The sequence below is a fragment of the Phyllostomus discolor genome, chromosome 4 (assembly GCF_004126475.2).
Source record: "Phyllostomus discolor isolate MPI-MPIP mPhyDis1 chromosome 4, mPhyDis1.pri.v3, whole genome shotgun sequence".
Lineage (NCBI taxonomy): Eukaryota > Metazoa > Chordata > Mammalia > Chiroptera > Phyllostomidae > Phyllostomus > Phyllostomus discolor.
The window spans coordinates 131,519,213-131,542,035 of NC_040906.2; the positions used below are offsets into that span (position 1 = coordinate 131,519,213).

The 22,823-nt window shown below is 35.0% G+C and overlaps 1 protein-coding gene and 1 pseudogene across 1 annotated transcript in view; both read right to left on the reverse strand.

Moving 5' to 3' along the window:
- The window catches only part of LOC114494052 (protein eyes shut homolog), a 294,169-nt gene that overhangs the window by 202,758 nt on the left and 68,588 nt on the right, over positions 1–22,823 (reverse strand).
- Positions 2,379–2,471, reverse strand: LOC114495721 (annotated as a pseudogene).

Below are 22,823 nucleotides of genomic sequence, written 5' to 3' on the forward strand. Positions count from 1 at the left end.
AGTTCTTAATGATTTGTTGTTTTTAGACAAACTTTAACTTTTCTCTTCCTACCATAATAAGGGAGAACACAAATATTTCCTTTAGATTGTTATTTTATGATCGTATATTTAAAAATTTAGTTAAGATATTTCACTCTCTCAAAATAAAACATATACCTTCTGTCAAAACTGGAATTTGTCCTGTATTAAATATTTTTCTTAATTCAGTAGCCAATATGAAATAATTTTATAAAGTGAGCCAATTTCTTCAGGTACCTGTGGAAACATTTGGCAGTTACATCCTCCTGGCAGGCACTCCAGGCAGTTCAAAGACAGATAGTCCTTGGGATATATTTTATACAGCAGAGGAAACTGACTTAACTTGGAGAGAAAAAAGAATTCCAGGTCAAATGATCCTTTCAAGCTTTTATGTTGTAAAACTCTAGGGAGTCTAAATCAAGGATTACTCATCCTCCGGTAAACCTGATGATGCTTCTTGAGAAAAATCTTGTGTTTAAGCTTAAAAAAAATGTTTCAGTGGAATCTAAGTGTTCTAGTGAATGTTAAGAGCTTCTCAGAATAGGTTCAGTGGGTTTACAGGCAACTCCCCCAGCCAGGTATTTGCAATGAAGGCCACTGATTCAACAACTGTCTAACTCTTGTAATGCAGTGTCCAAACTGGCAATGAGTATTTGTTCTAAAAGAGCAATACAGGGCACTAAGAACACAACGTTCCTTAACCTAGAGAATGACTTTGGTTCTAAATAATCATAAATCTAGTAATATTTAAGAAAGTCGAGGGCCCTCACACCTATCCTGCATGTAACTCCTCGTATATATTGTGTTTTTTTGTTAGATCTCTGAAAAGCTACATTCTTGAATAATTATTTCATTTCTCATTGTGAACATCCTGCTTTCTTTTATAGTTATTCTCTCAAATTTTGGAGGACTTTTATGAAGTCATTTTAAAATTAATCTTACATTTTAAGAAAACTCATCAGTGAGACTTTTGTTATGATACTGAATAGTCCCAATGTGAGGAATGAAATGGCCTTTTTTCTTTTGCTAGAATTTAGCATGAGGAAAAGGGTTTTCTTCAAAAATCACTGTATTTTTTGTTCACTTATTTACCAAAGAAATGTTGATTGACTACTTTGGGGGCTAGTCTCTGCTGGATGTTAGATATTCAGTAATGCTCGTAGAAACTCATCGAGTCAGGGAGACAGACAGGAAAGCTGAAGCTATGCGATCTGTGACTGCGCTTGAGGAGGGAGGGTGGACTAACTTCCTGGGAGACACAGGGAGAGGTCCACATAAGGAGGGGTGATATTTGATGCAGCATTTAATTATGAGTGAAGTTTTGTAGCTTAGAAGAACAGGAAAAGAGCTGTTAGGGACAGACATTACAACTTTTGCAAAAGCTCAAATGTGAAAAGTAAATAACCAGAAAAGATGTGTATGGGTAAGAAGGAGAAATTCCATGTATCTAGTAAGAAAGACCAGCAGGAATTGGGATGAAAAGGCACTCTAGAGATATGCTGTAAAGTACTTGGGATGCCAAGTGAGGGCATTCCAATTTTGCTCTTAATGGATTTACTAACTGGAGAAAAGACACAAGTCAGATTTACGAGCTGAATTGTTTGTGAATTTCACGGTAGAACACACTGTTTTTCTGCTTTGAAGACTCCTGCATTTCCATCAGTTGCACAGATTCAGACAAATAGCATATGCTTCATTATTATCTGTTGCATTGAATGCTGTTATGAGGCTGCTGTAAGATTTTAAGGGTAGGGATGAAAGCAGTGTTGGGTAGCACTATGTTTTACTATTGATTCCTCTTTTGAATATTAACATTCCCAGCAATTTTATTCTTCCTTTCTTGAAAGCTAGGGAATTGAGGGCTATACAATAATTACATGTGACCCTCACAGCTGGCGTGAGTATTGCTTCTTCCTTTTTATGGATTTTATTTTCTGTTTCAATTTAATTATCCCTTTGGGACTTATCATAAGATACCTCAGATAGGTTCAGACAATATATTGGGTGTACATAAATCCATATTTATTTAAAAATACATTAGATTAACAGCAATCATGTACTTCAGTCTATTCACTCCCCAGTGACAGTAAAGGATCTTCCCAGCCACACAGCCACAGGCTTATGCTAGTAATGTGCCCTGTAGAGAAGGCTTGCAGCCAATTTCAACAAGCCAGTAAGCCATTCTTATTTCCAGAAGACTGCAATTACAAAACCCCTTCATCCTCCTTATGATGTTCTTGGGTCTTTTTAATTCTTGTAGTTTCAGAAATATGTAAGTAGTAAGTGTTCATGCATGAGTATAATTTATAAGCCAGGCTCAGAAAACTGATATATGTATCATTTAAACTTTTTTGGCCTTCTGGGATTCCTTGCTAACTTTAATAATTTAGAGCATATTTAACTGATAAGAACCGATATTATACTTGATCTTAGCCAAAAGGCCAAGAAGTGATTAGGACATATAAACAGCAATCTATGAATACTAGATTTCCATGAACTAGTCTATGAATTATAACAGCACAAAACTTTGATTATCAATACTTGCTACCTGAACTTTATTGTTACTACAATAAAAATAACATAAATAGTAAGTCTAAAAGTATTATATGGCATTGTACAAGGCCCTTAGGATACTGGTTTGGATTAGATGATATCACAAAGCAGGAGGCTATGATAGTTTGAAATAAGCACCAGCTTTGAAATCACAAAATGTGGTCCTTTCAACACCATCCCAGCAACTCACTCACAGTCTAATTCACACAGTTCCCTCATCATTAAGACAAATGATTATCTCAAAGATTTTTGTAAAAACTGAAACAATTGTGTTTTAACATTTACTTAGGTGAAATATAGAAATTCTGCTTATGGGGCACTGCATTTAACATACTGCCAATAAGTTTAAAGTGGATATTTTCATTTTGACAAGCAATGCATTATACCACTCTATGCCAATTAGTCATCTTTCCTGAAGTGATATCAGTGTGACCAAATTTAAATATTTCTTCTGTTATTTGGTTTGAAAATCAACTATTTCCTAAATGTGATATCTTAATAATACCACTGAATTATTATCATGTGTCAAAGTGAGAAGCATGCATAACTATGCTTTTGATCGGACAAATTTCATTATTCACATTTGAAAACTCATGTCATTGCTAGCATGATAAAATTTAATAATGTATAAATACTTTATAAAATTCTGAAGAGTTAATACCTTGTCAAAGGATCAGTTCAAAGTAACTTAATTTCCTGGACATTTCTGATTTAAAACTGCTTTTTCCTAACTAGGAAAGTTCTCTAGTTTTCTTGAGTGAAAATGAAAAAAAATTACATATATATAATTATAGATTATTATTTTCAAGGGTTTTCTATAAAAATACTATCTCCAATTTTTAATTAAATTTCTAATTAATGCTGTTTTCTTAGTAACTTTTTAAGATATTTTAAAATGAAGTAGATGTCATGATTGTTTTAATAATTTTATTTCATTACTGAATTGGTCTTATTTACAACAGCCTAAATGAGGATTTGTCATCTTTTGTTTATTACTTCCCTTCATTCCCAAAGTATTATTGAGGTTGAAATCTAAGAGGGAAGATTTGGTTTTGGTGACAGAATATTGTATATATTGAAAGTCACATGGTGAAAGCTTAGCTGTCTAAAGATAGACACACGGTTTGGCAATACAGTCCTAAACATACAGCACATCACCTCACAACTGATTTGAACTGGGCAGTCCTGGAGAGATTGAACTCTTTTTTTTTTTAAATCACATTTGTCCCTGATCTTCTTCATTCTGCTTCCTAACTCATGAAGTTAGTGCTGGATTTCTACCTTGGTGATGCAGAAGCTCTGAAACATCAGAGTGACCATGGTTTCTATGTTGGGTGAGTAATAATTTACTGGAAACCCATTTAACATTGTTCAGATCAGATAGGAAAATAAACATCTTGACTTCTTTTTGTTACATTTCACAATAATTAGGCTCTCTAACAAAAAAATAAAAGTTAACTGGGAGGAGAGAAGATGGCAGCCAAGTCGGGGGAAGCTAAGTTAGTTCACTTGCTCTTGTCCCAAACTCAGATTCTCAGCTGATCTTCTGAAAAATAAGCTGATCATTCAACGGAATCTTAGCTCATATGAAGTTTGAAAGCCAAGGAGTATGGAAGATGCTTCACTGTGGGTGGGTGGTAAGGAGACTTTAGAGATTGAAGGGGAAGAACTCTGGGTTTGGCATCCATGGCCTCGAAGAGCCTGGTCAGAGATCACAGCTGTGACTCCTTCCCCTCCCAGGGCAAAGAACCCCCACACCCAGGCTGGGAGTGACTTGCATACCCAAAGTCAGGTAGGTCCAGGCTACACATACAGTGTACATACATAGTCAGGGATACACATGCAGCAGAACACCTGTAGCTGCAGCAGCAAACACTAACTGGGAGAGTGGCAGAGAGAGAGAGAGAGAGAGAGAGAGAGGAAGGGAGAAGGGAGAGAGGAGAGAGGGAGGAAGGGAGGGAGGGAGAGAGAGAGATTCTATCTGCACCAAGGTTGGGAGGAGGAGAGAGGCCATGGCAAGCTGTGACTGTGAGAGACTTTTGGCTTTTAGGAGAGGTGGTGTGTGAGGAAGCTGGACAGTCAGTGACTTAGTGTTACAGTGGGAGTTTCCAGAGAGACTTTGTAAAAAGGGAGCTGAGGCACACTGGCAGGGCCCCACATGTGTAGTTACCCTCCCAGCAAGGGGAAAGGAATGAGGGTGCTGTTTGCTCCCACTCAGTGCAGTGGGGCAGAAAGATCAGAAAGGTGCACACCAACAAGATTTCTCAGCCCCAGTGCAGCATAGGTAATAGGCCAGAGGCTATGCAGAGTGGAAATTTTTGGACTGTGTCTGCTATGAGGGCAGTGGGCTGAGAACTGGATTGGTGGGAGTGGAGCACCTGAGCTTATTTACAGACAGACAAAGCCCCATTCCCCAGTGGAGATTGAACCTCTTGGAAGGGAAGGATGCACCCAGCCCCCACCTCTTATAGGATTCAAAGCACCACCAGTGGGGAGGATATGCAAAGCAGGCAGGACAGGCTTAACAATCCTTGCAGGGTGCATAACCACAAGAGAAAGACAGAGAGAGAACCACTTAAAGGGCCCACTTTGAACTTCTCTCCAGCAGAAAAAGTACACTGGGTCCTAGGGACTTTGCAGCAACAAGGAATCAGGGTCCCACCCAGCCTCGGCTTGCACACAGAGCTGCCCTCAGCACCAAGCAGGAAAGTGCATACCCACTTACACAGATTGGCCCCTCCCTTGAAATGGACACCAAATACAGCAGAAACTATACATCATTGGAGGATAAGCTGAGAGACATCAAGACAGTTGGTGCAGGGGCAAGGGGAACACACACACAATTTTCACAGAAGACTGACCAGTGTCTCCCAGGGGAGACCTAAGGGCCCCACTCTCTTCATTGCAATAAAAGCCCCCTCTATAGGGGCAGGTGAAGGTGATACAGATGGTGCTTCCAGAAGTTGGACGACCTACCTTAGGATCTTGAGCTAATAAAAAACCAGAGGCTGATCCAGAAAGAGAAGGCAGAAGGCAAACAAAACACCAAACTCTGCTGAGATGAATTCCACTTCATTCCTCTTCTGAATTTGCATTATATTTTTCTTTTGCATGGACTTTTAAGACTCCAACTAATTCACTATTCTTTGTCTTTTATTTCTTATTTAAATTCTTAGATTATTTTTATTTTATCTTTACTTCAAGTCTCACATTGCACTCTTCTATTGTCTTGCTCCATTTTGCCTTCGTCCTGTCCTTTCTTATTTTTATTGTAAATATTATTTTTCCCCATACTGTGCCTTGTTCCTGTTCCTTACTCTTACTATTTTTTCCTTCCTTTATTCTATCAAAATCATTCTTCCTTCCTTTAGTCAGCCCTCATTCTTTTTCTTTTCTTATAATATTCTTATTTTCTTTCCACTTTTATAAATTGTGGTTTGTTTGGTGTGAATATTATGGTTATTGTTGTTCTTCAACTGTATTTGTATTTGTTCACCATTTTTTAAAAATTTCAGATCTCATAGGTTATTCTGCCACTGTCTTACTCCATTTTGTCTTCCTCCTGCTCATGCTTATTTGAGTTTGGAATTTAATTTTTTACCTTTATTAGGCTGAATTCTATTCCTTACTTTCATTATTTCTCCTCCTGCTATTCTCTCAAAATCATTTTTTTCTTACTGTAGACATCTCATATTCCCTTTTCTCTTTTGTATAATATTCTTAATCTCTTTCTATCTTTATCAATTGTTGCTCAGCTGTCATTATTATTGACCCTGTTGTGTTTTTTTTCCCTGCAATTTTGTTCCCTTTGGTTGACTATACTTTTAAGTTTATTTCAAAGCTCATATACTTTTCCTTTTTCTTACTCCATTTTGCCATCATCCTTCCTAGTTTTACTCATGTTTCAAATTTTATTTTCTCCCTTTCTTTGCCTTGTTTCTATTCCCTACTCTTATTATTTCTCCCACGTCCCACTCAAAATAATTTCTCTCTTCTTTAGCCATCTCATATTCCCTTTTTCCTATCTTATAACATTATTAACCTCTCTCCACCTTTATTAATCTTTGCTCAATTGAAGTTAATATTGCTGATGTTGTAGGGGGATATTTTTTTTCTGGTGTGGGTTTGGTTTCCTGGGTAGCAATGTTTTATTAACCAGAACTGTACAAAAGAATATAAGATGTGGGAGGGGTTGTGACTTCCAGTCAGCCAGCCAGAGGGGAAAGCCCAGCAACAAGTGAGTCATCAGTAATCAAAGTCCAAGTACAACAACAGAGCCCATATAAACTGAATAAAGGGCAACCCTAGAGCATCTAGATCAGGAGACTGCACCACTGAGTCCCACAGAACTCCTACCACAGAAGTGGACCCCACAAATAAAGGCAGTCAAAGCAGAGCAACCCAAGACACAGAAACAAACAAAAAGAGTCACTTAAAATGGGGAGACAAAGAAATGACCCTCAGTTAAAAGGAGAAATCCTCAGAAAAAGAAGTAAGTGAAATTGAGGCAAGCAATGTATCAGACATAGAATTCAAAATAATGATTATAAGGATGCTCAAGGAGCTCAATGAGAACTACAAGGAATTTAATGGGAGCTACAATGAACTTGGTGTGAACTACAGCAGCATGAAAAAGGACATAGGCTGTGAATAAGAGCCAGGAAGAAATGAAAAATACAATATCTAATATGAAAAATACATTACAAAGAATTAAAAGCAGGCTAGATGAAACAGGGAACCAAATCAGTGAGCTGGAAGACAAGGTAGAAAGAAACATATAGTTAGAGCAGCAAAACAAAAAAGACTGAAAAAGAATGAGGAAAGTTTCAGGGAGCTTCAGGAATTCATGAAATGTAACAACATTCACATCATAGAAATATCAGAAGGAGAAGAAAAAGAGCAAGGGATAGAAAAGCTGTTTGAAAAAATCATGACAAAAACTTCCCTAACTTGGTAAGGGAAAAAGTCATGCAACGTTAAGGAGCACAGATGGTTACAATCAAGATGAACCCTAAGAGCCCTACTCCAAGACACATCATAAATAAAACAGCAAGTTTTAAACACAAAGACAGAATCTTCAGTGTAGCAAGGAAGAAATAGCTAGTAACATACAAGGGAGCCCCAATAAGTTAGTAGGTGATTTCTCATCAGAAACACTATAAGCCAGAAGGGACTGACATGAAATATTCCAAGTAATGAAAACCAAAGACCTGTAACAAGACTACTCTATCCTGCAAGGCTCTCATTTAAAAGAGAAGGTGAAACAAAGAGCCTCCCAGACAAAAAAAGGTTAAAGGAGTAATCTCCACGAAGCCAGCATTGCCAGAGATGCTAACAGGACTGCTGTGAAAAGGAAAAGAAATAGAGTAAGAGCAAGGGTGAGAGTGAAAGTAAGAGAGAGAGAAAGAGAGAGGGGAACACAGGCACAGTAAAAGTGGCAATGAATAAGTATGTACCAATAATAACCTTAAACATAAATGTATTAAATGCTCCAATCCAAAGACATAGGGTAGTTAAATGGATAAGAAAATATAACTCATATATGCTGTCTACAAGAGAGACCCACCTACCTTAGAACAAAAGATTTATACAGGTTGAAAGTGAAGGGATGGGAAAAAAATATTCCAAGCAAACAGACATGGAAAGAAAGCTGGGGTAGTAATACCTACTGTATTTTGGCATGTATAATGAACACATTTTTGCCAAATATTTGAGGGAAAAATAAGGATGCACATCATACATGGGTAGTGCTAACTCCATATCTATGTAAATGTTTCTAACTCTTTTATTTATGCTCATGAATTAAAGTGTAACTATAGAAAACAATAATAATATCTGTAAGTTCAAAAATAAATACTAAAATTCCTTTATAATACAAAACAAGTATCTAAATATAAATAAATAAATACTGAATTAAAAATTAAAATGAAAGGTTTTTTGTCCTGAAAGTTCAGACCAAAAACCTGGGTGCACTTTACAAACAGCAAAATACAGTATATCATACAAAATAGACTTCAAAACAATAGCCATAAAAAGGAACAAAGAAGGTCATTACACAATATTTAAGGGAGTAATCCAACATATATACCTTGTAAACAGATATGAACCCATAATAGAAACACCTGTATATATAAAGAAAACCTTGGAGGTCTTCAAGAAAAATATTGACAATAACACAGTCATCATAGGGGATTTTAACACTCCACTGTCAACAATGGAAAGATCTTCCAAACAGATTCAACAAGGATATAGTAGCACCAAATGACACTCTAGATCAAATGGACTTCAAAGAAGCAAAATATACATTCTTTTCAAATGCACATGGACATTTTCAAAGAGACACAACATGGTAGGACACAAAACAAGCTTCAACAAATTTAATAAAATTGAAATCATATCAAGTATGTGCTCAGATCACGATGGATTGAAACTAGAAACCAGCCTCAAGGAAAAAACTCAAAAACACTGAAATACATGAAGACTCAATAACATATTATTAAATAATGGATGAGTCAACAATGAGGTCAAGGGAGAAATAAAAAATTATCTGGAAACAAATGAAAATTAACACAAAACAACCCAAAACCTATGGAACACAGAGAAGGCAGTACTGAGAAGGAAGTCCATAGCAATACAGGCCTCCCTAAAGAGGACAGAAAAATCTCACATAAACAACCTGACCTTACATCTACAAGAACTAGAAGAACAACAACAAACAAAGCCCAGAGTGAGTAAAAAGAAGGAAATAATCAAGATCAGAGCAGAATTAAATGACATAGAGACTACAAGAACATTTCAAAGGATCAATAAATCCAGGAGCTGATTCTTTGAAAAGAAAAACAAAATTGACAAACCTTTAAACATACTCATCAAGAAAAATAGAGGACTCAAATAAATAAACTCAGAAATGAAAAAGGGGAAGTTACATACAATACCCCAGAAATACAAAGGACTGTAAGAAATTACTATGAACAACTGTATGCTAAGAAATTGGACAACCTGTGTAAAATGAAAACATTTCTGGAAACGCACAATCTTCCAAAACTGAATTAACAAGAAGCAGAAAACCTGCATAGACTAATAACAACTAGTCAAATTGAAGTAATAATCAAAAACCTCCTAGCACAAAAAAACCCTGGACTGGGAAGGTTCACAGGTAAATTTTAGCAAAATTTAAGGAAAAACTAAATCCTATCCTTCTGAAACTATTCCAAAAAATTCAGGAAGAGGGAAGACTCCCTAACTCTTATTAAAAGGCCAGTATTATCTTAATTCCCAAACCAAGTTAAAGACACAACAAAGAAGGAAAACTATAAACCAATATCTCTTATGAACATAGATACTAAAATCCTCAACAAAATATTGGCAATCTGGATTCAGCAATATATTAAAAAGATCACACACCATGATCAAGTGGGATTCATTCCAGGGATGCAAGGATGGTACAATACTCACAAATAGATATATGTAATATACTATTTAGACAGAATAAAGTACAAAAACCACATCATCACATTAACAGATGCTGAAAAAACACTTGATAAAATTCAGTACCCATGTATGATAAAAACACTCTGTAGAGTGAGAATAGAGGAAACATACCTCAACATAATAAAAGCCATATATGAGAAACCTACAGCCAACATTATACTCAATTGGCAAAAGCTAAAACTTCCCCCCTAAGATCAGGAACAAGATAAGGTATCCTCTTTTCACTCTTATTCAACATAGAACTGGAAATTCTAGCCACAGTGATCAGACAAAAAAAGAAGACATTTAAATTGGGAAGGAGGAAATAAAACTCTCATTATTTGCAGATGACATGAGAGTACATAGAAAACCCTATAGTCTCCACCAAAAACTACTTGACTGAATATGTGAATTTGGAAAAATGGAAGAATACAAAGTCAATATTCAAAAATTGAATGCATTTTTGTATACCAGCAATGGAATATCAGAAGCAGAAACTAGGAAAAAAAATCCCATTTCCTATAGCAAGAAGAAAAACAAAGTACCTAGAAATAAATTTAACCAAGGAAGTAAAATTGTACTCAGAAAACTGTAGAACACTGAAGAAATAAATTATGGAAGATACAAATAAATGGATATGTATTCTGTGTTCATGGATTAGAACAATTAAAATCATTACAATGTCCATACTACCCAAAGCAATCTATAGATTCAGTGCAATTCTTATGAAAATACAACCAGCATACTTCAAAGATTTAGAACAAATATTTCAAAAATTTATATGGAACCAAAGACAACCCCAAAGAGCCTCAGCAATCTTGACAAAGAAGAACAAAGTAGGAGGGATCACAATACCTGATATTAAACTGATATCATACTACAAGGCCATGGTAATCAAAACATTCTGGTACTGGCATAAGAACAGACACAGGGATCCATGGAACAGAATACAAAGCCCAGAAATAAACCCAGGCATCTATGGTCAATTAATATTTGACAAAGGGGTCAGGAGAATAAAATGGAGTAAAAATAGCCTCTTCAATAAATGGTACTGGGAGATCAAGACAGCTACATGCAAAAAAAATGAAACTTGACCACCAACTTACACCATACACAAAAGCAAATAAAGATGGATAAAGGACTTAAATATAAGCCATGACACCATAAAAGTTCTAGAAGAGAACATAGGCAGGAAAATGTCAGATATCCCAATCTGCTATATCTTCACTGATATATCACCTAGGGCAAAGGATATAAAGGAAAAAAATAAACAAATGAGGCTACACAAAATTAAAAAGCTTCTTCATGGTTAAAAATATCAGCAAAATGAAAAGGGAACCAACTCTATGGGGAAACATATTTACCAATGATACCTAGGATAAGGGTTTGATCTCCAAAATATATAAAGAATTCATATGACTCAATACCAGGGAGACAAACAATCCATTTGAAAAATGGGCAAAGGGAGTGGTGGTGGGAAAGTGGAGATAAATGTATTGAACAACAACAACAAAAAAACAAGACCCATAAAAAATTATAACAGTAAAAATGGTAAAGGACTTGAACAGACACATCTCCATGGAGGACATACAGAGGACACATAGACTATGAAAGGATGCTCAGCATCACTGGCAATCAGAGAGATGCAAATTAAAACCACAGTGAGACACTACTTCACACAAGTCAGAATGGCCATCATTAACAAATCAGTAAACAACAAGTGGTGGCAAAGATGGGGAGAAAAAGGGAACCCTAGTGCTCTATTGGTGGATATGCAGACTGGTGTGGCCACTGTGGAAAACAGTATGGAATTTCTTCAAACAACTAAAGATCAAACTGCCTTTTGACCCAGTGATTCCACTGCTGGGATTATACCCTCAGAATCCTGAATCACCAATTCAAAAGAACCTATGCACTCCAATATTCATAGCAGCATTATTTACAATAACCAAGTGCTGGAGACAGCCTAAATGCCCATTAGTCAATGAGTGGATCAACAAATTGTAGGACATTTATACAATGGAATACTATGCAGCAGAAAGAAAGAAGGGACTCCTATCTTTTGCAATAGCATGGATGGAATTGGCGAGCATTATGCTAAGTGAAACAAACCAGCTGGTGAAAGAAAAATACCACATGATCTTACCTATAAGAGGAATCTAATGAACAATATAAACTAATGAACAAAATAGAACCACAGGAAATGGAAACATGGAACAGATTGCCAGTGATCAGTCTGTCAGTCTGGTCACTGGGGAGGGTAGTGGGGATAATGGTGGATAGAGGGAGAAGGGACTATTCAAAGAATATGTATGAATGACCCACAGACATGGATAACTGTGGAAATTGACTGTGGGAATGAGGGGTGGGATGGGTGGGAAGGACAGATGGGGAAAAATTGGGACAACTGTAATAGAATAACAATAAAAAATTTTAAAACTTTAACTGAAGGAGCTTTAATAACAACTGGATATTAGAAAGAAAATCTCTTATTTTCTTATAAGTGCCAAGATAACTTAAAAATCAATGCATGTACAATGTTCTTTAATAAATAAAAGTGAACATCAGAAGCAATCATGATATGGATTGTAAATATTTTTTTTCTGTTGCTTATTTTCATGTAACTATAGGCAAAGAGAAAATTGTATGCTGTCCTATTTTCAAAGCCAAATAACTCCTAATTGTGGTATGTTTAAATACAATAGATGCATCTTAATTTAAACAAATTGGACCTCTATATTACTTTATTATAACTAAAAATTTAACTTATTTTTAAAGATGATTGCCATATGTGAGGGAAAAGGCAACTTGGTATTGTTTTCTCTAATTTGGTTATTTACTTTCTGCTGGATGTTAGGCGTCCCATCACATATTTCTCCTATCTTCAGCTTTTATTAAGTGCTGGTAAAACCTAAAGAGACAAAAATATATCAAATATTGACTCTATAATCTCCTAGGTTTCCAGACAAAGCTGGTAGCATTGTTGAAGATCACAGTAGTATCTTTGACTTCCCACCATTAATTCAATATAACTGGGGTTAATGCATTCTATTTATCTGAAAATGGAAAGTAGAGAAGCTGGAAAATGGTACCTGTCCCCATAATCCATCTTTCCCCTGCCGTGCAGTTGGGCCGGGAGAATAGATTGCATAGGAAGTCTTCTTGCCTGGTAACTGGGAGCACAGGGCTGTTCTAATTAAAGAGTGAGTCCCAGAGGAGTTAAAAACAAAAACCAAAACGACAGTAATGGTACATACAAACACTGACCTGTATTGTAGAGAAATGCAGACCAATGAATGCCAAGTTCTCATCAATTTGCATCATATTATAATATTCCTTTTCAATCGAAAACATCTTTTCCTAGATATATATTAGAAATCAACTGGATAAAAGTTGTACTAAGTGATTCTAAAACACTAAAACTCAAGTTAGGATATTACAACAATTTAGAAACTCTAGTAGGAAAGTTCATCTCCAAATTCAGAAAAAAAAAATCACTCGTTAATTTTCTACAGAATTCTATTGGGGTCTGGCTTCCATGACTACAAGCTTTGTTTTGTTTAGGTTTGCTTTCTTTTCTTTCCTTTTTTTTTTTGAAAACTGAAGAATTAATATCACACATAAAGAGGTCAGAAGGAAAGGACTCACAGGCAAGCACACCTTTGAGTGAAGTGATAAAGCAATGTCAAGGGCTCTGACACTTGAGAAAGTTTCCAAACAGAATGACAAGTGTTTCCTTGCCTTACTGAAGTTAGCTAGATTACAACTTCTACTCCTGTGGTAGTTTGGGTGTCTGACATTATGAATGTCCACATACTTTTCTGTCAGCAGAGGCACAACTAGTGAAAAGATATGAAACTAATATATAATAAAAGTCATATGTTTTATCTTGCCTTAAAAAATTTTTTCATAAGCATGTTTTTAATACATTTTTCTTTTTTTTAAAGATTTTATTTATTTATTTATTAGAGAGGGGAAGGAGGGAGAAAGAGAGAGAGAGTAACATCAATGTGTGGTTGCTTCTCATGTGGCCCCCACTGGGGATCTGGCCTGCAACCCAGGAATGTGCCCTTACTGGGAATCAAACCTGCGATGCTTTGATTTGCATCGCTCAGTCCACTGAGCTATGCCAGCCAGGGCTTCTTTAAAAATTTTTTTTTTAAATGAGAAAGCAGCACTTACATGAAAGAACTAAATATATTACTGAAATGCCCCAAAATGCTGAACAAGTAAATGGTCACTTTGGGCTCTCTTGCATTGGTTAAAATAACATAGTAATGTTTATTTTAAACTAATATATATTATATTATACATATATAATTTCTAATAAAGCAATGTAATAATAACTGAAAAAGTATTGCCTTCAGGTCAAGAATTATGGATTCTTTGTCAAATGTGAAATTTTCAGGAGTTTGTATTTTTGTTCTCAGTTTCTTCATCCTTAAAAATGAATTGCTTATAGAAGAATGAGCTCTAAGATTTATTTAAGCTCTAAGATGTTATGAGTAAGAAGGAACAAGAACCAGATGATTGGTACGACCCCTTTTTCTCTATGTATTCTTTTACTTTAGCTTTGGGCTGAAGTGGCTGCTGCATTTTCATAAACTTAAGATCTTAGGCCAGTGTTTTTCAATCTTGTTGGCCTCAGGACTCTCTTATGTTCTTAAAAATTACTGAGGACCCAAAAGAGCTTTTGTTTATGTGGATTACAGTACATTGCATTAAAGCTTAAGTGATCACTAATGTTAAAATCACTCTCTGTAGTTGTTATTTGGCTCTCCTCCATGCCTCCACTCTCATCAGTTATTAGCCTGAAACAGGTTAATCTTCAGAGAAAAGTAATTAATTGTCTTACTAGCACTTTTAGATAAAATATTGTCATCTCAGCTACTATTCTTATGCTTTTTTTTTTTTTTTACTATCGTTCAAGTACAGTTGCCTCCATTTTCCTGCCACCACTTTCCCTTGGCCCACCTACCCCCACCTCCCACTCTCAATCCTACCTCCCTTTGGCTTTGTCTGTGGATCCTTTGTACACATTCCTTGAGGACCCTTTCAACCTTTTCACTGTTATTCCCATCCCCCCTTCCTTCTGGTTACTGTCAGTTTGTTCTTTATTTCAATAACTCTGGTTATATTTTGTTTGCTTGTTTGTTTTGTTGCTTAGGTTCCACTTTTAGGTGACATCATATGGTGTTTGTCTCTCACCACCTGGCTTATTTCACTTAGCAGAATGGTCTCCAGTTCCATCCATGCTGTCCTGAAGGGTAGGAGCTGCTTCTTTCTTTCTGCTGGGTAGTATCCCATTGTGTAAATGTACCAGTGTTTTGATCCACTAATTTACTGATGGGCACCTAGGTTGCTTCCAGCACTTGGCTATTGTAATTTGTGCATGCCCTTATCTAGAACTTAGAACTTTTTCTGGGTTAATTTCAAGCAAGGCTTTCTACCTTGTCAAAACAGATCAATAAAATATTTCTCCTGACTCTCTTACCTAATGAATCTTTATTTCCTCTGAATAAAAGAGACTGGAAATTTTTATTCTTGCAACTTAAAAATAATAAAAATGTTGGTTTTAGATTGGGTTTGTTTACAAATTATATAAATTCCAAATTACAAAAAGTACAATTTTATAGTTATGGAGCCTTGGCAAAACTCTAGTGATGTTTTTCATTTATTGTCTTTATTCTTTCATCCTCAAATTATAAACAAAGACTTTTTAAAGCTTTGTAGCTTTGTATGAAGTTGAAGGTACTATATTTTGTAAAACAGTAAAATGTTTTCCTAGAAGTAATTGATTCTTCATTCCTTGTTTTCCTGATAATGTGGTAGATTGTGGAATGTGACCTTGATTGCAGATTCGTAAGCCTCTCTGTGCAGCTACTGAATTTGAATTCCCTCCTCCCAGAATTTTCTTACCACCATCCTCTCTGGAAATTCTGTGTTCTTTAAAATGTGGGATATATCTCTACTGTATTTCTTCCACTTGTGGTTGTTATAGAAACAAACTTTAATTCTATCCTATGGATTTGATGTGATTAGGAAAATGTAGAGACTTCTATCATGGTTACATTAAAATAATAATCAATTCCAGTTCTACAGGGCACACAGTAATGAATATAATATCGTGTGAAATAATTTTCCTGTGGTGAAAGGGTACTTTGGAATTATATATATCAAGGGGGCAGCCGAGTCTTTCTCAGGAGCAACCATATTACACAAAAGATCATAAGCAGATGGCTATTTTCTCTTTTAGAAAGTCAATAATTATATAGGTAATATTTATATTAATACACAGAATAAAAAAATAAAATATAATTGCAAACTTTTGTTATTGCTATTTTTGTAAAAACACAGGCAAGAACTATGCCACTTCATCAAGCTAGTTGTGTGTAATTTCCTTTCTACACAAATTTCAATGAGGGCATTATTGTTTTCTATTAATACAGATAATCAATTTTATTTAAATTCACTTTATTATTTTGTTCTCCCAAATGCTATAATGTATGCATATTTAAATCTACTCAATGGAAAATGTAGTCTAGCAGTAAATGATTGCATACTTCTTTAAGAAAAAAAATAAATTCAAATTATTTAAACCTAATAAAAGCACAGAGGGTAGAATATTATACAATGATAAAATATCTACATGAAATTCCATGGATAGAATATTTTTCAATAAAAATGTTTATGACTAATTTCAGATACTATGTTACTTTTTCAAATATTAATGAAATATGTTTTATCAAGTATATTCATGTTGAAGCTATGTCAATAAGAGTGAAATTTTTAACAAAAATGTTGATATTACTTTTAAAAAGGAATTTCTTTATAAAAACCTCTAAAACTACCTTGTATTGATTTTATTTAGTACTATTTCTCAAAATTCTATTTCTGATAAATAGATGAAACTCTTTTAAGTAATAAAAATTATTTATTAATGATTTTCTCTTAGTTCTTCCTTAAGAAGAAAAAGATGTATGAGAGTTATGTAAGACTTTAAAAATTCAGAATTTATTTAAAAAATGTTTTTAAAATTTAAATTACCCCTGAATAAAACCTGACTAGATGAATATTAGTATATTGCACAAAAAAGAAAATTGCTCTAGATTCATTATGTTTTAAAATTATAGGTCATATAAATATTTGCATAAAACCAAAATATTGGTCAAATTATTGATGACATTAGAAGAAAAATTTATTCAACTTTTAATTTGTCTTGGTCTCTTCATTTGTGTATTTGTATATCTCTCACATATGTGTCAGTTAAAAGAAAGAATTACAGATTATTTCTAGACTGTCAGAATCACCCCCACAGAGTGAGCACAGTCTCTGCAACCCAGCAGCCACTTGTTTCCCATGCAGGGGAGGCTGAGTGTTCAGGATATTCAGACCCAGCCTTCCTCAGATGGGTCTTTGGACTATTTGTTCTGTCTTCCTTCCTCTTTCCTACTAAGTCCTTTTTTAACTGTGAGTAGCAAATACAGGGAACATTGATGGTTGATCTGAAAGATCTGAACTATGTTATATAATAAGAAAAATAACCCTGTAGAAATATAAAATAATAATCTCAACAAACCAACAATATGTATTGCCTACAATATTGTGGGTTTGGTTCCAGACCAACTCAATAAAGTGAATACCACTATAAAGAGTCACACAATTTTTTTTAGTTTTCCATTGAATACTGAAGTTATGCTTCATTACATTGCAGTCTATTAAATGTGCAATAGCATTATATCTGAAAAACAATGTATGCACCTTAATTAAACAATAGTTTATTACTAAAAATGGTAACCATCATCTAAGCCTTTGGTGAGCAACAAGCTTTTTACTGGTGGAGGGAGGGCCTTACCTACACTTTGTTAAAAACAATATTTGCAAAGAGCAATCAAGGAAGTGCAATAAAACAAAGTATACCTGTACATAAACTTCTTGCCTTGTCCAGTTACAGTGATAATACTGAAATGCAAGATTCCATCAAAAGAAGAGAAAGCAATCATAACTACACATATATGTGTACATTAAAAAAGCTGAGCATATGAACACAATAGAGGGGGTCTTCATAATAAAAACAATATTTATTTGTTTGCTTTTTCTTATTGGTTTGTGAAGTGTTTCTAATAAGAAATTCTCAGTATGATTTGAAACAAAGAGTAGTAGTGCCCATCTAAAATGGCCTAGGAAGTATATCATTTATTCAATGTGGTTAGTGTGGTATACAATGGAATATGCAATATGACACTATCACTGTGTAGGTTCCCCTTTTTTAGCCTAATTTATGTTGTGCTGCTGACTGAGAATGGAAGGATGTACAGAATTCCCAGACACTGCCCCATGCACGCTGCCTCCGCTGGCTTCCTGACTGCCCTGGCTCTGTGCATTCCCAAAGAACAAAGACAGGGAAAGGCATGGATAGTGGATGGCTGCTGTCCTTGCCTGCTGACGTCTACTGGTCCTTATTCCATAATAACATCTGAATTTTGTTGTTGTAACACAGCCCCTGAATCCTAAATTTTGAGGGGTGAAGGTGCTTCATCCCTACTGGCCTGTCGGGCTCATCAGATACTGGCTTCTAATGTTTAGAGCATGCTAATGGAATGTTAGAACCTACAGAGGCCTTCATTTGTTTCTGCTACTTGCTCTTGACTTTTCCAAAACTTGTCCTTTTAAAACCTCTTCAGTGTTTCTCCTTAATATCGTTCTGAAAAATGCTTCTTTTCTTTTCATATGAGAGTGTGTTGTATACACATGTTTATACCTACATACAGACACAGTCCTGGGCTTATGATGGACTGACTCATGATGTTTTGACTTTACTACGGTGCAAAAATGATATGCATTCAGGTAAAAACCATAATTTGAACTTTGAATTTTGATCTTTTCCTGGGCTAGTGAGATGCAGGATGATACTCCATCATGAGGCTGGGCAGTGACAGTGAGCACAGGTCCCAGTCAGTCCCTGGATCATGGGGATAACAACTGATCCTCTAGTGTATTCACTCTGTTAGAGGATTTTCCTGCCTATAGGCTCATGTACAGTTAGTGTTGAGATCATTTAGGGTAGGCTACGACGTTCAGTAGGTTAGCTTTATTAAATGCATTTTTTAATTATGTTATATTTGGTAATTTTATTTTTAAATATTGGATCATTACTATAAATAGATAGCCAAGCTCCAGTTATTCACTGTTCTGAGGCACCTATGTGACTGTGTTAACTGAGTGACCAGTCTCTTCTCACAGACTGTCAACCACTAAGCTCAGAAAAATTAAAACTTCATGATGAATTCTACATTTCAGTCATCTCAAGGGCTTCTCTGAGTGCAACTGAGCAACTGCAAAGATATGTCCATATTCCTTTATAATACAGGGGTACTAGAAATGATTATATTTATTCACATGTTCTTTTCTAATATATTTTATTTGTTATGCTATTATAGTTGTCTCAATTTCCCCCCCTTTCCCTCCACCCACCCAGTGCCTCCCATTCCCTCTGTCAATTTCCCCCTTAGTTCATGTCCATGGATTGTCATATAAGTTCTTTGGCTTCTCCATTTCCTATACTCTTCTTAACACCCCCCTGTATATTCTATACCTACCAATTTGTACTTTGAATCCCTGTACCTTTTCCCCAATTCTTCCCCTTTCCCCTCCCAACTGATGACTCTCGGCATGATCTATGATTCTGTTTCTGTTCTGCTTATTTGCTTAGTTTGTTTTTTAGGTTCAATTGTTCTTAATTGTGATTTATTGCTAATTTAATGTTCAATAGTTATAATCTTCTTTTTCTTAAATAAGCCCCTTTAACATTTCATATATTAATAGCTTGGTGAAGATGAATTCCTTTTGACTTAAGATATTTTTAACTTACAGTGGGTTTAGAGAGACATAAACCCATTGTAAGTTGAAGAGCATCTGAATGTGCACACACTATACATACACAAACATGTATGTGCTCATGTAATATATGTGCACATTTTCTAAATTACCCAGAATTAGGTTCTTCTGGTTGTGACCAAGACCTTCATTTATAAAAAAAATTCTAAAAATTTAGAATATACTTCATTTTTGATGAAATGAATCGATATAAAACACCATGAACAAATAATATTCAAAAAGATAGGAGAAGGATTTTGAAATGATAGTATTAGCCAAAGTAGGCAACAGAGTTAAGAAGCAGGGGAGTACAAGGACAATAAACACTGTAGTGAGATCAAACAAAATGTGGATGAAGAAAGATCACTGCCTTTAAGAATGAAGATGGTAATCGTCAGAGAAAGTTCAGCATACTGATGCTCCAGGGGCAGGGAAGGGCAGACACCTAGACTGTCCTGTGTTGAGCTATCAAGGGAAGAAGAGGAATTTAAGGCAAGAAAATGAGAAAATCAGTGGCTTGGGGAAGAAGCAGGGCTGAAGATTAATATGAAATTGATTTGAGATATTTGAAGTGAGAAGATAAAAAGGCAAAGGAAGGATTTAAAGATATAAGAGGTCATAAGAGATGATGCAAGTATACAGAAGAGGTTAAAAGAATCTAAAAAGGTTAACAGAGAAGGGAAGAATGGGTGTAGGGACTTGTCTAAGAAAAAGAATAAACAGAAGTGAGAAAGTGCAAAAAAAAACCCTTAGATTTACAGCTCTATAACTTTTTAGAACACAGAGTTTTTATCATTTATAGTATTCCAAACTAATGTGTAAAATAATTATAAAAATAATAAAACATCCCTTTTAAATGTACTTTCAATTATTTACACATGGTTTTATTATGTTTTTGTAATTTTAATGAAAAACAAAGGCATCCTGAAAAAGCAATTGATACGTAACTTATAGTACTGTGTTACTTTGGTTCCACTTTAAAAAAAAATGTATGTAGGAATAACCCAAATATTCCTACATGGTATACTTTTTCTACTTTTACAGAAATACTTTGATGTAATTTTAATATAAGGTTCTAATTAGCCTGAAATCTAATTCAATGTTATTTTAATTATAAAATCGCCAGGTAGACATTTTTATGATAGCCAATATAAAATTCATGGATAAATAAACAATTAATTTAAAAATTGATTAGTTATATGTGAGATAATCTCTTCCCTACTCACAAAAAATACACAAATTGGCAAAACTGTCATTAAAGCAGTTTTTGTCTTTCCTTTGCCAAAATATTTTTTTGGTCTTCATTAAACAACTCACTTTACTATTTTAAACATATTCCAAGAAAATTATTAAAATGGTAAAATGCTGTGTTATACAAGGAGAAAAGTGTTAATTTACTTTTAACCTCTGAGACGTATTTAAACTTTGTAGCATCTGTTTTATATATGAAACACTGAGGATAAAATGAGAAAAAATATTTTCACTGTCTTTATAACAAATGGATATGTGTTAAATAGATAGTGAATAATGGATAGCTAATGGATCATTAATGGATAACAATAAAGAGAATTCCTCAGGCTGAGGCAATTAAGAAAGACTTTAAATCTTCATGGACATATGAAATATCAATATTTATAGGTTTACAGAAACAAGTGTATTATAGGTGGAGGGCAGACTGTGAAAAAAGATATTAATTCAGTGAATATTATAATCAATGTAAGCTTTTTTTTGCTTGAAGATTAAGAATGTTCATTAGCACTGAATAACACAATGGTCAGTGAAGGATACATCTTGTGGGATTTCTAAATCCAATGAGAAAGACTATATTCTACAGTTTTAATTTTATAATCATAAAAGAGGAACAATTAAAGTCTTAAAACAGAAAGTAGTATAATTGCTGCTTTGCTTTAGAAAGAATATTTTTTTATGAGAAAGTGTAGGATGAACTACAAGCGGTGAGTCCAAGGAAGGAGCCAACAGAGGAGGAAGAATAAGGATGCATTTTAAAATATCTTTCATGGAATTATTCCCCTGTGAATTTGTATAGTACTATTTCTATTATTAGAGTAGTGTTTATCACATAAGAGCACAGCTCATTGTTGGGGCTCTTTCATTGATTGGGAGCTCCTCTTGTCAGGAAAATATTTCATTTATGATTATGTCCCCTGCACTTACCCCAGGCAAAAGTTAATTGGATGTGTTAACTCAGGTGTAAGTGAATATCAAGATGTGAAGAAAAAAAAAACTGGGAATATTAGGTATCTGTATAAGATGATAAATGTCAATGCTTATTAGAAAGTCCAGAAGAATAACATAGAAAATTAGGAGACTACGTGGCCCCACCTATCTTAGGAGAACAAAGACCTATCTTTTGTCCATTTTATATAGCTGGAATATGTCCATGTGAGCCAAGCACAGCCAATTAAATGCTCCTGAATTAGAGCAAGTACCAATTTGATATCACAAGTAAATGTTCTTGTGTCAAGGTTTTGCCTTTATCTGTCCTCTTGCATAGGGCTGATTCTCTAGAAATCTTGATGTTTCCACAAGCAACTGTTTACAGGGTCAAATTCAGTTTAACACTGACCGGAAAAACATTTTCACACTTATGGGGATGGGGAGTTGGTGGAGTAGATCTGAGAGAGGCTATGGGAGACTCACACTCAGGACATACTGACATTAAAGAGACAGAAGAATGAACAAAATAGGAAAGGAAACGCATTAGATAAGAAGCAGTGTGGAAAGTTTTACTCACAAAAGCAAACGAGCTGTAGGAGGGAGAGGGGAAGCAGGGACTTGAAATTGGTGAAGGTGAAGGGATTGGAAGGTGAAGGGATTAGTCAAAGAACATATTGTATATGAAGGACCCATGGACACGGACAATGGAGTGGGATTGACTGGAAGTG